General features: G+C 40.4%; 2 pseudogenes across 2 annotated transcripts; both read left to right on the forward strand.

Annotated features, from left to right (window-relative positions):
• The first annotated feature begins 3,243 nt into the window (after window positions 1-3,243).
• Window positions 3,244-4,407, forward strand: LOC311620851 (transketolase-like protein 1; annotated as a pseudogene). The gene has a single exon. The product of its transcript is annotated as a transketolase-like protein 1 (transcript).
• A 3,129-nt stretch (window positions 4,408-7,536) lies between these two features.
• On the forward strand, window positions 7,537-13,989 carry LOC311620862 (large ribosomal subunit protein P1-like; annotated as a pseudogene). Its single transcript has 3 exons — window positions 7,537-7,559; window positions 12,660-13,107; window positions 13,907-13,989. The product of its transcript is annotated as a large ribosomal subunit protein P1-like (transcript).
• The last annotated feature ends 377 nt before the right edge of the window (window positions 13,990-14,366 follow it).

Genomic DNA, 14,366 nt, shown 5'->3' on the forward strand with positions numbered 1-14,366 from the left:
GTTCTCTATGCTCAAGTCTCCTTAAATCCCAGGCTCTAGTTTTCTGAAATATCATCGCCTAGTGCAAAGGAGGACAGATTCTAGAGTTAGAGAAATTGGAATCTCAAAACTACTACAACCTGACTCAGTGGCTTTTGGCAAGTTACTACCCTGTTTCCCCGAAAATAAGACAGTGTCTTATATTAATTTTTTCTCCCAAAGTTGCGCTAGGTCTTATTTTCAGGGGTGTCTTATCTTTTCATGCGCTAGGTCTTATTTTCGGAGGATGTCTTATTTTCGGGGAAACACGGTAATAGCATCCATTTCATTGAATCCTGAGGATTAATTAAGTAAGGGTGAGTGAGCACAGGCCTGACACATAGTTAGCAGTGCCACCACTAGTCTATATGAGATCTTTATACATAGACAAAGGTATACAGTCTCAAGACACTCTACTTCCATTTGGTAGAAGTTGTAATATTCTATTTTTGTTTGAGCAAAACACTTTACTGCCATCTGCTGGAAAATTTTCTTAATAATTATGCAAATAATGATGTCTACAATGTGAACCACACCCCTTTAGATGTGTTGGCGCCCTTGTGAAATCACAACCTGCCCGTGCACGTAAGTGCTCAATAGATAGTATTTGCTACTCTTCTTCCCACTATTACAATATGGGGTTTGAAAGAGAATTCCAGATAATGTTATTATTACATGAAATAATTTTAAAAAATCAAGGAGTCAAAGTTAATCTCTACAAAAAAGAATTGGCATTTTATTATAATTTTTTTTTTCACACAAATGGGAAAAATTCAACTCGAACATAGCAGTACCATCACAAAGTAGATTGGCTAAATTTGGATTGAGGAGAGTGTTATTGATAATGGTAACACTCTTCCAGGATAAAAATTTATCACCCTAAGCCCTGGTGGGTTTGGTTCCGTGGATAGAGAGCTGGCCAACAGATTGAAGGGTCCTGGGTTTGATTCCGGTCAAGGGCATGATCCCTGACCCTGTTGGAGGTGCATGTGGGAGGCAACCAATCAGTATGTCTCTCTCACATCAATGTTTCTGTCTCTTTCTGTCTCTCTCCCTCCTTTCCACTTGCTCTAAAAAAAAAAAAAAAAAAAAAAAAAAAAAAAAAAAAAAAAAATCAATGGAAAAATATTCTCAGGTGAGGAATAACATAATAAAACAAACAAACAAACAAAACATTTTATCACCCTAGGAAAGACTTCAGGTATAAAGATGACTCTTGGAAGCTTGAAGAAATCAACAGCCTACATTGAGTGAAGTGGAAATGCCACAACTGCCATGGCTGACTGGAAAAATATATAAAATAGCTCAGAGGGGTGGGTATGCACTTCAGTATTATAGGGATGGAAAACCTACCAGCTCACTTTGTCCAGAGAACCCACCATTTACCAAAGTGATAATGAATGTATTGTCAAGAGGGTAAGGATCACTGAGAATTTCAGTGGTATGGTCTTCTGTATGCCAGGGTTGACTGGAGGAGACACTGTTACAGAACTGGGTTCCTTAATAGGGATGGCAAGATCCAGACACATAGACACCGGTGACAGAACATAACTGTCAGAAGCCGCCGAAGCCGGTTTGGCTCAGTGGTAGAGCTTCGGTCTGCGGACTGAAAGGTCCCAGGTTCAATTCCGGTCAAGGGCATGTACATTGGTTGCGGGCACATCCCCTTTGGGGGGTGTGCAAGAGGCAGCTGGTCAATGTTTCTCTCTCATCAACATTTCTAGCTCTCTATCTCTCTCCCTTCCTCTCTGTAAAAAATCAATAAAATATATATTTTTTTAAAAAAGAACACAACTGTCAGAAGCAAAGTGTGTACATTATTGCAATGAATTGCAAAATTGATATGGTATCCAGGGACCCAATCCACACAAAGATTAAGAACTCCATGTTTCTAGAGGCAAAATAGACAGACAATCAATAAAGGTATCAATCCTATTTAATAAAGAGGGAATATGCTAGTTGACCCAGACATCATTCCAAAGATGGTGGCACCCATAGCCAATAAGGAGGGAATATGCTAATTGACTGCCCTGCCCTCAAAGATGCTGCTGCCCACAACCACAAGATGGCGGCACCCATTCCCCTCAGCTCCATGTGCCTGCCTCCAGAGTCCCCAACCCCTCAACTCCTCAGATGGCCAGGGCCAGCCTGAGGCTCAGGTAACCAGGGCTGGCAGAGACTTGCGCTGCTGGCAGTGGCAGCAGCAGAGGTGTGATGGGGGTGTCGCCTTCTCCTGATTGCCAGGTTGCCTCCTGCCCCAGAAGGCTCCTGGAGTGTGAGAGGGGGCAGGCCAAACTGAGGGACTGGGCCTCTAGTTTATAAAGTAAACAAACAAACAAACAAACAAACAAACAAACAAAAAACAAGAATGGATGGTTAGGAGTCTAAGGGCAGCTGCCCCAATACAAGTTATAGTCACTGGCTTACTTTCCAGACCTGAGTCAATTCTCAGATCTCGAACCCATTGACTGAAGGGAGGCTGGTGCTGATGAGAATGGAGCCTGAAAGACCTCTAATAAGTGTATTTAAGATATTCTTTCAGTCCTTTTGACGGGTGACAGAGTTTTTAAAAGTCTGGCTCTGCAGCAGGTTCAGGCACTAGTGCAAGCAGCCTTGCCATATCATTCATCAGATTCCATGGTATTAAAGAGACCTGTGCTTCAAAAAGATGCACATTTTCTCCTCAGACTCTGATGGGGCAGCAGCTATGGCTCACACTGAGGTGAGCATAGCCATGGCCAAGAAAGACAAACCCTAAGCAGATGCTGTGCAGGTGTTTCGGGACCTGGCCAATCACCTGCACATCCAACTCTATCAGGACCAAGTGGCCTGGAGTTCCGGTCACCCACACCATGCAGCAATGCTGCTGAGATCACATCTGTGCTGTTCTACCACATCATGAAATAGAAACGGGAAGACCGAAAGAACCCAAAAATGATCAATTTATCCTTTGCTAGCTACTCCCATTTGTTGATGTGGCAATTTGGCTGGTAAGGACTACTACTGGGGACTGCGTGCAGCATGGTATATACTGGCAGGTACTTTGACAATGCCAGCTATGGGTAGTTCTGTCTCTTGGGAGATGTTGAGTCTTGGGAAAACTCTGAAAGGCACTACAATCTGGATGATCTCATGGCCATCTTCCACAGTGGCATCTTTCCCATCAAGAACTGCATGGACATCCATCAGAAATGCTGTGAAGCCTTTGGGTGGAATACTTAGGTGATGGCTGGCCCTGATGTTGTGGTGTTCTTACAAGCAACTCAAGTGAAGAGCAAGCTCACTGCTGTAATTGCCAAGACCTTCAAGGGCAGGGCATTCCAAGCCTTGAGGATGCAGAAAATTGGCATGGAAAGCCAATGCCAACAGAAAGAGCAGATGCAATTATCAAATTAATTGAGAGCCAGATAGAGACCTACAGACAGCTTGAACCAAAGTCCCCTGTTGGAGACTCATCTAAAATCAAGATAACAGACATAGAGATGACCACTCTGTCTGCTTGAAAGTCGGTGACAAGGTAGCTACTCACAAAACATATGGTTTGGCTCTGGCTAAGGTGGGCCATGCAAATGATAGATTCCTTGTGCTGGACAGTGACACCAAGAAGTCCACCTTCTCCAAGGTATTTAAGAAGGAGCACCAGGAGCACCTCATTGAATGTTTTATTGCCGAGCAAAAAAAAAAAAAAAATGGTTAACATGGTGAAGCACCTTCACTGCCTTTTTAACCCGAGTATTTGATCAGGTCTGGCTTGGTACCATCTCTCAAACCAACATCAACCTTATTGGGTCCCTTATAACACTGCAAGCTATCCATTAGTGATGGTCCTGGAGGATTTGGTCATGTTCTGTGCCGTTCCCAACTGCACCATTTTCTATCAAGTGATGCAGTCTGATAGAGCATGCTGTGGTCCTGGTGGCCAATACCATGGGGATATGCTACATTCACACCAATGGTCCCAAAACTGAGGTTATTTACATCCCACAAGAAAGTTTTGAGATTTGACAGCCAAGTCATTAGCCAGAGTGTCAACAATAAGGCCAGTAATTGGAGCTGGAGTTACTCTGCATAAAGTCTTAGCAATTGTTGATTATCTTTCTAAACAAAATATCAGTTGACCTGTTTACCATTAAGCCCCTGGATGCTGACATCATCATGTCTAATGCAAAATGCACAGATGGCCAAATTATCACAATAGGGGATCACCACTCAGAAGGTGGCATTAGGGAGGCTGTCAGTACAACTGCTTCAGTGGAGCCTGACATTCTGGTCCATGGGTTGGCAGTGCAAGGAGTTCCTCAAAGTGAGAAGTCTAGTGAACTTTTGTATATGTTTGGAATTAGTGCCAAACATATTATAGTGGCCATGAAATGTATGTTAACAAACTAATACTATTGACATCTCTACATTTATGCCTGTTAAACCATCATTTAAATCTATAATGTGTGTTCTTTGTTGTTCTTGAAAGCAAAGCAAACTAACTACCTTCCAGTTATACATATACAAGTATAACTCTCATCTTTAGGTAATTAAAGAAGGTTACAAGATTTTTAAGTGACTAATGAAACAACCACATAAAGTTTTATGATGAGACTATGGGCTGGGGATATCTGGGCTAGGGATCAACATAGGGTTGCAATTTCTTAAATGTGTGCATTTTCCTCCTAAGTAAAGAAGATGTGAACTGAAGATTGCAACTGCCTGGGTTATGCAGCCCTATAGCACCATGCTGTATACACTGTTGTCCCAGTTTAAGAATTGATGTGCTGCCATCCTGCCTGCAGCTTCCCAGGTACCATGTAACTGCAGATGCCCTGGAATTTCATCTTCCCTCTAATGGTGTGTGTAGCAGCAGTGAAAGCTCTTAGATTGTCCTCTGCTGCTTGAGGCAACTAGTTTGAAGAGAAGATACAACTAGTTCTAGTCTCCACACTGCACTCTTTTGTGAGGTCTCAATGTCTCATTTGCCTGGTGACCAGATCAAACTGTTAGCTCACTTATATTCATCAACTAGTTAAATTTACTGAAACATTTAAAAAGAAAAAAAATTCCAATGTAGAGTATTCCACTAGGACTGTGGTTGGCAAACTGCGGCTCGGAAGCCACATGCGGCTCTTTGGCCCCTTGAGTGTGGCTCTTCCACAAAATAACACAGCCTGGGCATTAGAAGTGGCATTCAAAGAAGTTTAAATTTAAAAAACTTGGCTCTCAAAAGAAATTTCAATCGTTGTACTGTTGATATTTGGCTCTGTGGACTAATGAGTTTGCCGGCCACTGCACTAAGAGAACCACAAGCAAGGCCATACCATATCTAGTAAAGATCTATACACCATTCGAATAGACTTTCTTACAGACTAATAGTCCTTGGTTGAGATAGAACATCTGACCATGGGACATAAAGTCACTTTGCAGCCAGAGATAACCATTATGAGCTGGGTTCTGTCAGACCCAGCAAGTCACAAGTTGAGTGGGCTCAGTGGCAATCCATCACAAAATGGAAGTTGACAGATAGAAGACTGGCTATGAGTTGGACCAATGGACACAATAAAGCTGTATCAGCTGATGGCCTAGATCCCCATGTCATCTTGCCACTATTGTGCTGGTGTTTACAACTGTGTGTGATCTGACTAGAAAGAGTGTTTGCTAGTCGAAGGTGAGGCAAATTTACAACTGGTGGTGGAGAAGGGTACAAAGTACCAATTACTTCAAATTTGAGATCCACTGCAGCTGCAGCAACTGTAGTTTTCCCATTAACTGTTTCCTCAGCAATAAAGACCAACCAGAGTCCCGGAGTTGCTGGTTACTAGATGGCAGGACTTAGAAGCAAGTGGATCTGAGCACCACAAGGGCTGCACTATAACAGATATTCTGATGCTCCACGTATGCATAACTCCTGGTCAGGGCCAGGGCCAAGGCACCCATCCTCCAGCTGCTGCTACTTTCTAGTAAGACCTTTTATAGCCTTACCACAGATATCAACTGAGTTAAATCCTCAACCCACACTAGAATGAACCTTAATAATTTGCTAAACCTTAAAATTAACGCCTTAAGTTGAACTAAAAAAAGTGAGAACCTTAGGCAACTAGTTCAAATTGGAATCAAACCAAGCCATAACATCGAGTTTTCTCAGATCTAAACCCAAACCGAAGTGCCAGACACTTTGCACATATAGCCCTGCGGACTCTCTAGAGTTAGCAGCTCTTGCCAATTAGAAGCGCCTGACTTTACCCCAGCAGTTTAGCAGATAAATGCCTTCCAAAGTGTGCTCCCACCTGAGGAGAGGGAAACTGGCTAGAATTTAAAAATTTTAACTTGTACTCAGTTATCTATTTGGTTTATATGGGGAAGAAAAGATTAGTTATTTTTCAAAAATTAATTCCATGCCCACTTAGCATCATACCCTTCAAGTCACATCATAAAAATAAGTGACACCTGGCTATGGTTAATTGCGAAGCAAATCTTAGTTCTCACCTAATTCTCTAAATATAGGGAGTGAAATCTTAACCTCATTAACAATGAGATTGCCTCACAACTCAGACAATCCTTGGGCTTCTCATCCAAGAGGATGGGGGAGAGGGTTAAAAAAACAACAGTATTCATGTGAAATTTTATTCTTAGAAGCTTTGTATTGTTGCTCATACAAGAGATACAGATCTCTTTAAGCACCATGAGGGCAGGAGCCATGCATCTTTATATTCAGTACATCACTTAGCATAGTTGCCTGGCACTCAGCCTATGATCAGTAAATAGTGACTGAATGAATGAATGAGGCTGCAGAGGCCCACAAACCAGCCTGCTTGTTGGCACCTTTTGAGGGGACTTTGGCCAGGACATTTTGAAAATGTAGCTCCACCAAGCAAGAATGGGCTCTTTTCAAGCTCTATTCTGTCAGGACTGCTGTCACTTTGTTCACACTTGGCATTGAAATCTGGCTGTGCTGTCAGCCACATTCACTTAAGTTAGCAGTACCTGAAATAGCTGTTCTTAGGACTTTAAAATGGTAGCAAAAAGAACCAGTTTCAACGGAATGAACCTACACTATAGGATGATTTTTAGAGTTTATTAAACAGCATGAGCCTGAATACATATAAGAGAGAGGAAGAAAGAGAGGGTAAGGGAAAAGGAGAGGGAGAGGGAGGGAGCAAGGTAGAGAGAGAGAGAGAGAGAGAGAGAGAGAGAGAGAGAGAGAGAGAGAGAATATGAATGAATCAGATTTTCTGGGTAATTTTGGGTTTTACACAGAGAGCCAGTGACTGGAAGTTGCTAGCTAAATTGTTAATGGCAGCTCTATTGTGAAATAAGTGGATTTCAGCTTCTGAGGTTCTGAGAACTGCCATGGTCCGGTTCTCCCTGAGGAAGGTTTGGTTGTCCAACTCTTTCTTGGGTTCCATAAGCTACCCGAGTATCTGTCCAGCAATTTTAGTTTTACTTCAATGTCACCCTATTGGTTTCTGTTATTTGCCAAGAGAAGGAAAGCATTTTAGAGGAACCAATGTATCAAAGTTGGATGTTGGAAGAATGGTGGTGTCGCTGAAGAAGTGGTGAGGTGGGGAAGGAAAGCTGAATGGAGAGCTGGGATGAAGGCTCTAAAAACAACCACCTTTCTACAGAGTCCCTTATGGACCAGAGGTTGCCAGCTGTTGACTGGAGCTCAGCAGAGGGCCACCAGTGGCCACACTGAGTAAGATTGGTTTTTAAATATTCATTTCAAAAGCTGAATGTTTTCTCTTTGCCCTCTTCTTTGCTTGGGAAATCTCCCCTACAGTTCTAGCCCCAACCACTTGTTTTGAATCTCCCACCCTCAGCTTTTCTTTATCCTCCAAGGTGCCAACTAACTACCAACAAAAGGACTACTTGCTCTTCTCTTTGATATTAAGATATTTCTCTGAATTATTAGCCTTTTTATTGAGCCCAAGGAAGAAACTCAAACAATGACTTAATCCTTGCCCCTTTTTTTCTCTTCCCAAGTATTTCATTGTGAGAATGTGGAAAGCAAATCCTGCCTCTGCTTCTAGCTATCTATTTAGATGAATTTAAGGAAGAAAAGGCTAACCTAGGAAAAGGAAGAGTTGTGAGTTTAAGAAAACTACACCAAATTTATGAGGGAGGAGGGAAGGAAAAGAGGAATTTAGACCATTTATTTGTAACAGGTCTTACTGACAGTTAAATACAGTGGTTTGCTCTGTTCTGCCACTTGAGGGCTATTTAATTAAATTCATGCCTAGGATGCTAACCAGCTCCACATCTAAAATAATTGCTCTCTGTTTGGTGAGATGTAAAGCCAGGGTTGATTTTACCGGGGCAATAGCTCTTCTTTTCTGTGTCACGAATGTCATCTCCACTCTCCTCCCCACGTAACCTGATCTCTGTATTTGATCGCTATTTGGTAGTATACTTCGATAAACAGATGTCTCAGTAATTAAAATCCCATATGGGCAGACTCACCGGTGAGTTACATCTACTTAATAGTCAGCTTAGAACACTTTCCACCCTTGGCTCTTCTCTTGTCCTGGTGTCATATGTCACTGGACTTTAGCAGGATTTAAATATTAGAATGCACACTTGTGTTTGTTTTCCTCCAACTCTCTTTTTCTTTTCTGACTACATTTTCCTCACAAAGCCCTGATTTCTTTCTCCTTTAATTCACCTGGATTTTCCATAGTTTCCCACCAGCATTCAAATTCTCATTGGATGAATCCTCCTATTTTTCATTCATGCCAGCATCCGCAATAATAAAAATAATAATGAAATCAAAACAGTAATGTTAGAACCATGGATTGAGAGTGCCTTTTATTTTTCCCCCCTGAGGCATAACCAAATATTTTAATCTGAATGGTCCCCAATTTTTTCTTTTTAACTATTTGAGATCAAATACAGGTCACTGAAGGATTTTGATGGCAACAAATTATAGAAAGAAAGAATGCATGTTGGAGTAGGAAAGGGAAGTTAAAGTTAGAAAAGGCTTTAGTGTATGGAATTTACCCACTTTTGAGAGAGGATTTAGATGGAAATATATTAAAATGTTTATACCTAAAGAGATAAATGTTCTTATGATAAATCTTATGATACCGATATTCCATTACATAAAACTTGAAAAAAAATTTCCTTTGCGATTGATGATGCATACTGATTTTAGGAACATTCTGATTTCTATCAATTCAGAAGATGAGTGGGCAACAGTCATATAGCAAAATGATTCTCTATTTTCTTACCTTTAAATGGATAGAGATCTGCTGAATTTAACAAAGATTCTTTTATATAAGTTTCTCAGAACAAGTATGTTTCTTGTGAATTCTTTTGAATTCACTATTTATTATGGAATTAAAATAATATTATGAAAAAGCAAGCAACAAATTCAGAAATTAACTAGTACTGTTTTAATTTTATGAAAGTAAATTCTAAAAGTATTTGTGTAAACTTTATTATCTTGATTATATTTAAAAACTAGGTGAAAATTCTTTTGTGGAATGGGAGCTTCATTTTGGTGGTTTAGACATTTCTAGCCTTGTTACATAAACTAACAAAGGCCAGGTAAATAAATAGAGAGATAAATTTAACAACAGGATTCTTAGATAAACAATGACATGGATGAAGAGCCAATATTTCAGGAAGGTAGTCACTGAGTTCAACATGATGGGAATGCTGGGAATGTGTTGTTTTTCACAGTTTATCATCTAGCTTCATTATAGAACTGATGGCTCGTCAGCTGGAATAATTTTCATCTCCCCTCTCACCCCCATGCAGTTTGTGGTTAATCCACTTTAGTTCAGGGCGCTTCTTTCTCTGATCCAAGCCTTTAAGCCCTGTATCCCGCCCCCACCCCTTTCATTCTTTATCATATGTTCATCCATGCTCTGCTGTCAGCTCCTTTCAGATCACTAAAATAAATAAATAAATAAAATTTACTAATTCCAGTAACCCATTTTGGCTTCCCACTGCCGTAGTATAAGTTGGGGAGAATATTTCCTGACCTCCTCACAAAATTGTAAAGTTCAAGGTGTCTTGTGGATGAAAGGGCTTTTTTTGTATATGGTTACATGTGGCTAAGGAGGTTGGGCTCCAGCTCCAAGGATCTGGCTCAAATATAGCTTCTCGCATTTTTCTAGCTGTATGAACTTCAACAAACTGTAACTTTTGTGCTTTTTGGTTTCCTAATGTGGAAAACAGAGATCATAAAAGCACCTAAATCCTGAGTGATGGTTGTTTCATGATGGTTACATGAGACAATTCTTGCATATTATAAGGTCAGAACACACTTAGAACAGTCCCCATTGCTAGCACAATCTCATTGAGGTTAGCCAGTTCCTCACAGCCTCATGTCTCTCCAGCCTCTGGGACCTGTTCTCATTTGGGCACTTCGGAAAGCTAGGCTCTATTCCTCAGGTGTGGTCTGTGACAGCTAAGGATGGGAGTGGGGTGAAAGAGTCCTGGCTGAGGAATGGCAGGTACTTTAAAAAATAAATGTTTTTATTGATTTTAGAGAGAAAGGAAGGGAGTGGGAGGGAGAGAGAGAGAGAGAGAGAGAGAAACATCGATGGGAATTAATCGGCTGATTTCTGCATGCCCCCTACTGGGGGATCGAGCCTAAAACCCCAGCATGTGTCCTGATCGAAGTCAAACTGATTACCTCTCGCTGCATAGGTTTATCTCAACTATAGAGGCAACTGTTAAAAGCCACACCTGTACTTTTAACAGTTGCCTCTATAGTATTGTCCTTTATACTGTAGAAATGGAGGATAGTAAGAATATCTACCCCTGGGCTTACAATGAGTTAAATCAAGTGAACCTCTTCCAGAGGATCCAGGAAAGCACAATATTCTAGGGATGCTTTTGAAAAAGAAATTGGAGGAAAGGAATTTGTAATACAAATATCATTTTATACACATGAAATGAGTTGGAAACAAACAAACAAACAAAAAAACCCAAACAAACAAAAACCACATACAGATAACAAAAACCTAGCATTCCAAAAGGAGAAAATGTTCTTCCAAATGAACACTCTTCTTCAAAGAAGTTCCTTCTGAGTTTATGTCCACAATACAATGCTGTTGTTGCCTAAAAGGTGTTGGAATTTCTTCTTTGACAAAACTTTTAAGGATCTCGGTGCAAATACTGACATTTTATGATACTTGTGCAAATATCTACTTTTCAACTTATTCAATATTGTTTATAATTTTTGGCATACAGTTGCTTATGCAGATTTACCTGTGTGATTTCTTTCATTGTTTGGTGGTTCTTTCCCAAGAATCACTTAAATATTTACTAGAGGCCTGATATACAAAATTCATGCACGTGTTGGGGGTTGTCCCTCAGCCCAGCCTGCACCCTCTCCAATCTGAGACCCCTCGAGGGATGTCTGTAAGCCCGATCCCACTGAGATAAACGGGCAGTCAGACATCCCTCTCACAATCCAGGACTGCTGGCTCCCAACTGCTCACCTGCCTGCCTCTCTGATTGCCCTAACTGCTTCTGCCTGCCAGCCTGATCACCCCTAACCACTTCCCTGCCAGCCTGTTTGCCCCTAAATGCCCTCCCCTGCAGGCCTGGTCATCCCTAACTGCTCTCCCCTGCAGGCTTGATCACCCCCAACTGCCCTCCCTTGCAGGCCTGGTCCCTCCCAACTGCCATCTCCTGCTGACCATCTTGTGTGTTGGAGTGATGGTCAATCTGTATATCACTCTTTTATTAGATAGGATAGAGGCCTGGTGCATGAGTGGGGGCCAGCTGGTTTGCCCTGAAGAGTGTCCTGGATCAGGGTGGGGGTTCCCTTGGGACATGGGGCGGCCTGGGCGAGGGGCCTGTGGTAGTTTGCAGGCCAGCCATGCCCCCTGGCAACCCAAGCAGAGGCCTGAAATCTGGGATTTATTTGCCTTTTATAATACAGTTGAAACTTTGTAGCCTTAAGTGGAGGCCTGGGCATGCCAGAGCTGCAGAAACTTGGCTTCCTCCATTGCCAGGGAAACCCAAGCCTCCCTCCTGCTCTCTCCATGGCCACAGACATCTTGATTGGGTTAATATGCATACTTGCTCCTGGTTGTCTTATGGGCATGGCTTGTGGGTGTAACAGAGTGATGGTTAATTTGCATATTACTCTTTTATTAGATAGGAGGACATTTCCTTTTAGTTCTTTCACAGTTTCATTTTCACATTTGCCTCTTTAATCTATCTGGAATGTATTTCAATATATAATACAAAGTGAGCATCTGATTTGTGTGTTTTTGTTTTTTTTCTGTCCCAAATGATTGCCTGGTTTTCCTAGTACTAGTTATTGAATAATCCATGTCCTCCTTATTGGTGATGTTTCTTCATTTATTGGTATGTTGAATTTTCTTTCACTGCTGTCTATTCTGAAATATTAATCTATTTATCTTTTTTTTCAGAAATTCAAAATAATTATAATTATTGTGGGTTTATAATATATATTAATATCAGGTACAGTGAATCTCCTGTTATCACTCTTCTGTTACAAAGCTTTTCTAGCTACTCTCTCCTGTTTTTTCCTCCAAATGGAAATTAATTTTTTCAACGTAAAAAAATATCCCATTAGAATTTTGGTTAAAAACACAAATAAAATATGTATCTCAGAGCATAACAGATTTTTCAATTTATTAAAATCTTTTTGGCTTTCCCTCACCTGCCAGTAAGGTGCTTGGTCCTTTCAAGGAAGCTAAGGTCAAACTGGGGTCAGGCTCACACTTCATCCAGCACAGCGGCAGTGCTCACTCAGCCCATACCACTGCCTCCATCTCGAAGCTTGCCTGTATCTACTTGGCCCTTATCCATGAAGTGCTGGTGATGGAGAATAAGATCAATGCCCTCGTTAAAGCGGTGGGTGTAAATGCTGAACCTTTCTGGCCAGGCTTGTTTGCAAAAGATTTGGCCAATGTCAACATTAGGAGCTTCATCTGCAATGTAAGGCTGGTGGACCTGCCCCAGCAGCTAGTGCTGTTTCAGCAGGAAGTCCTGTCCCCTCCACCACTTGCCCCAGCTGAGGAGAAGACAGTGGAAGCAAAAAAAAAAAAAAAAAAGAGGAATCTGAAGAGTTTGATGATGACATGGGTTTTGATCTTTTTTTACTAAATCTCTTTTGTAACACATTCAATAAAAAGCTGAATTCTGTTAAAAAATATTTTTGTTCTGTTTTATTTCTTCTATTTTTTTGTATAGATTCCTTCCAGTTCTTGCCAATATTATTGATATGTGAATAGATTTTAATATGTATTATTTCCCAACAAGCTATTATTGGGTCACTGAAAAAGTTATTGATTTTTAAAATAGTTTTATAATTGCTTTCCAATCAGTCTCTTTAGGCAAAAGTATGATCTGCAAATAAAGACAGCTTTGCCCTGGCCTGTTTGGCTCAATGGATAGAAGGGTCCTGGGTTTGATTCTCATCAGGGGCACATGCTGGGTTTGCAGACTCAATCCTCAGTAGAGGATGTGCAGGAGGCAGCCAATCAATGATTCTCTCTCATCATTGATGTTTCTATCTCTCCCTCCCTCTTTCTTATTCTCTGAAATCAATAAAAAAATATATTTTTAAAAGTCAGTTTTTTCTTGGCTTTTCAATATTTTAGCTATTATTCTGTTTATTATCTTATTACAGAATTATTTCAGCACAATTTTAAAGATAGCAGGCAATCTATGACAAAAAAAAATAAGAGAGAGAATAGCAGGCATCTTTATACCCGATTTTAATAATTCCTCCACTGCCATATCATTAAGCATGGAAATTTAAAAATATAGCTCAAAGTAGATTGAATAGAAAGGTGAACCCATCACCTACTTCAACAATTATCAATTTTTTTGCACATACTGTACTTTTCATGGGATAATAAATTAATCTACCCTTTTGTATGCTAATTTGAAAATACCTATAAAAAAATAGATACAGCAATTCCACTGCTAGGCATTAATCCTACAAGTACACCAGCACTTCTAGGCAAAGATATTCAAGAATGCTCAGTGTAACTGTATATAATTTCAAAAAACTAGAAAATAGCCCCTGATAGATGAGTAGAAAATGGTGTATTCATATAATAGTACTCAGCTGTTATGAAAAATTTGGTAGATTTATGTGCTGCTGTGCAAAGATGTCAAAGTTACTTATACAATGGAAAAGGCAAGTATAGAACAATATGTATAATATGATTCTATTTGTTTTTGTTTTTTTTCCAAAGGAGAGAGTCACATGCTTTTATGTGCACAGAAAAATTCTGGAAGGATATGTAAGAAATAATAAAGGTTACCTCAGAGGGAGAATGAAGAGTGGTTATGGGAGATTGAAGAATTACTTCCTTACAGTTTGGCTGTCTTATTATTATTATTGTTATTATTATTATTATGTG

This window comes from Pipistrellus hanaki (assembly GCF_964339955.1).
Source record: "Pipistrellus hanaki genome assembly, chromosome: 1".
NCBI lineage: Eukaryota > Metazoa > Chordata > Mammalia > Chiroptera > Vespertilionidae > Pipistrellus > Pipistrellus hanaki.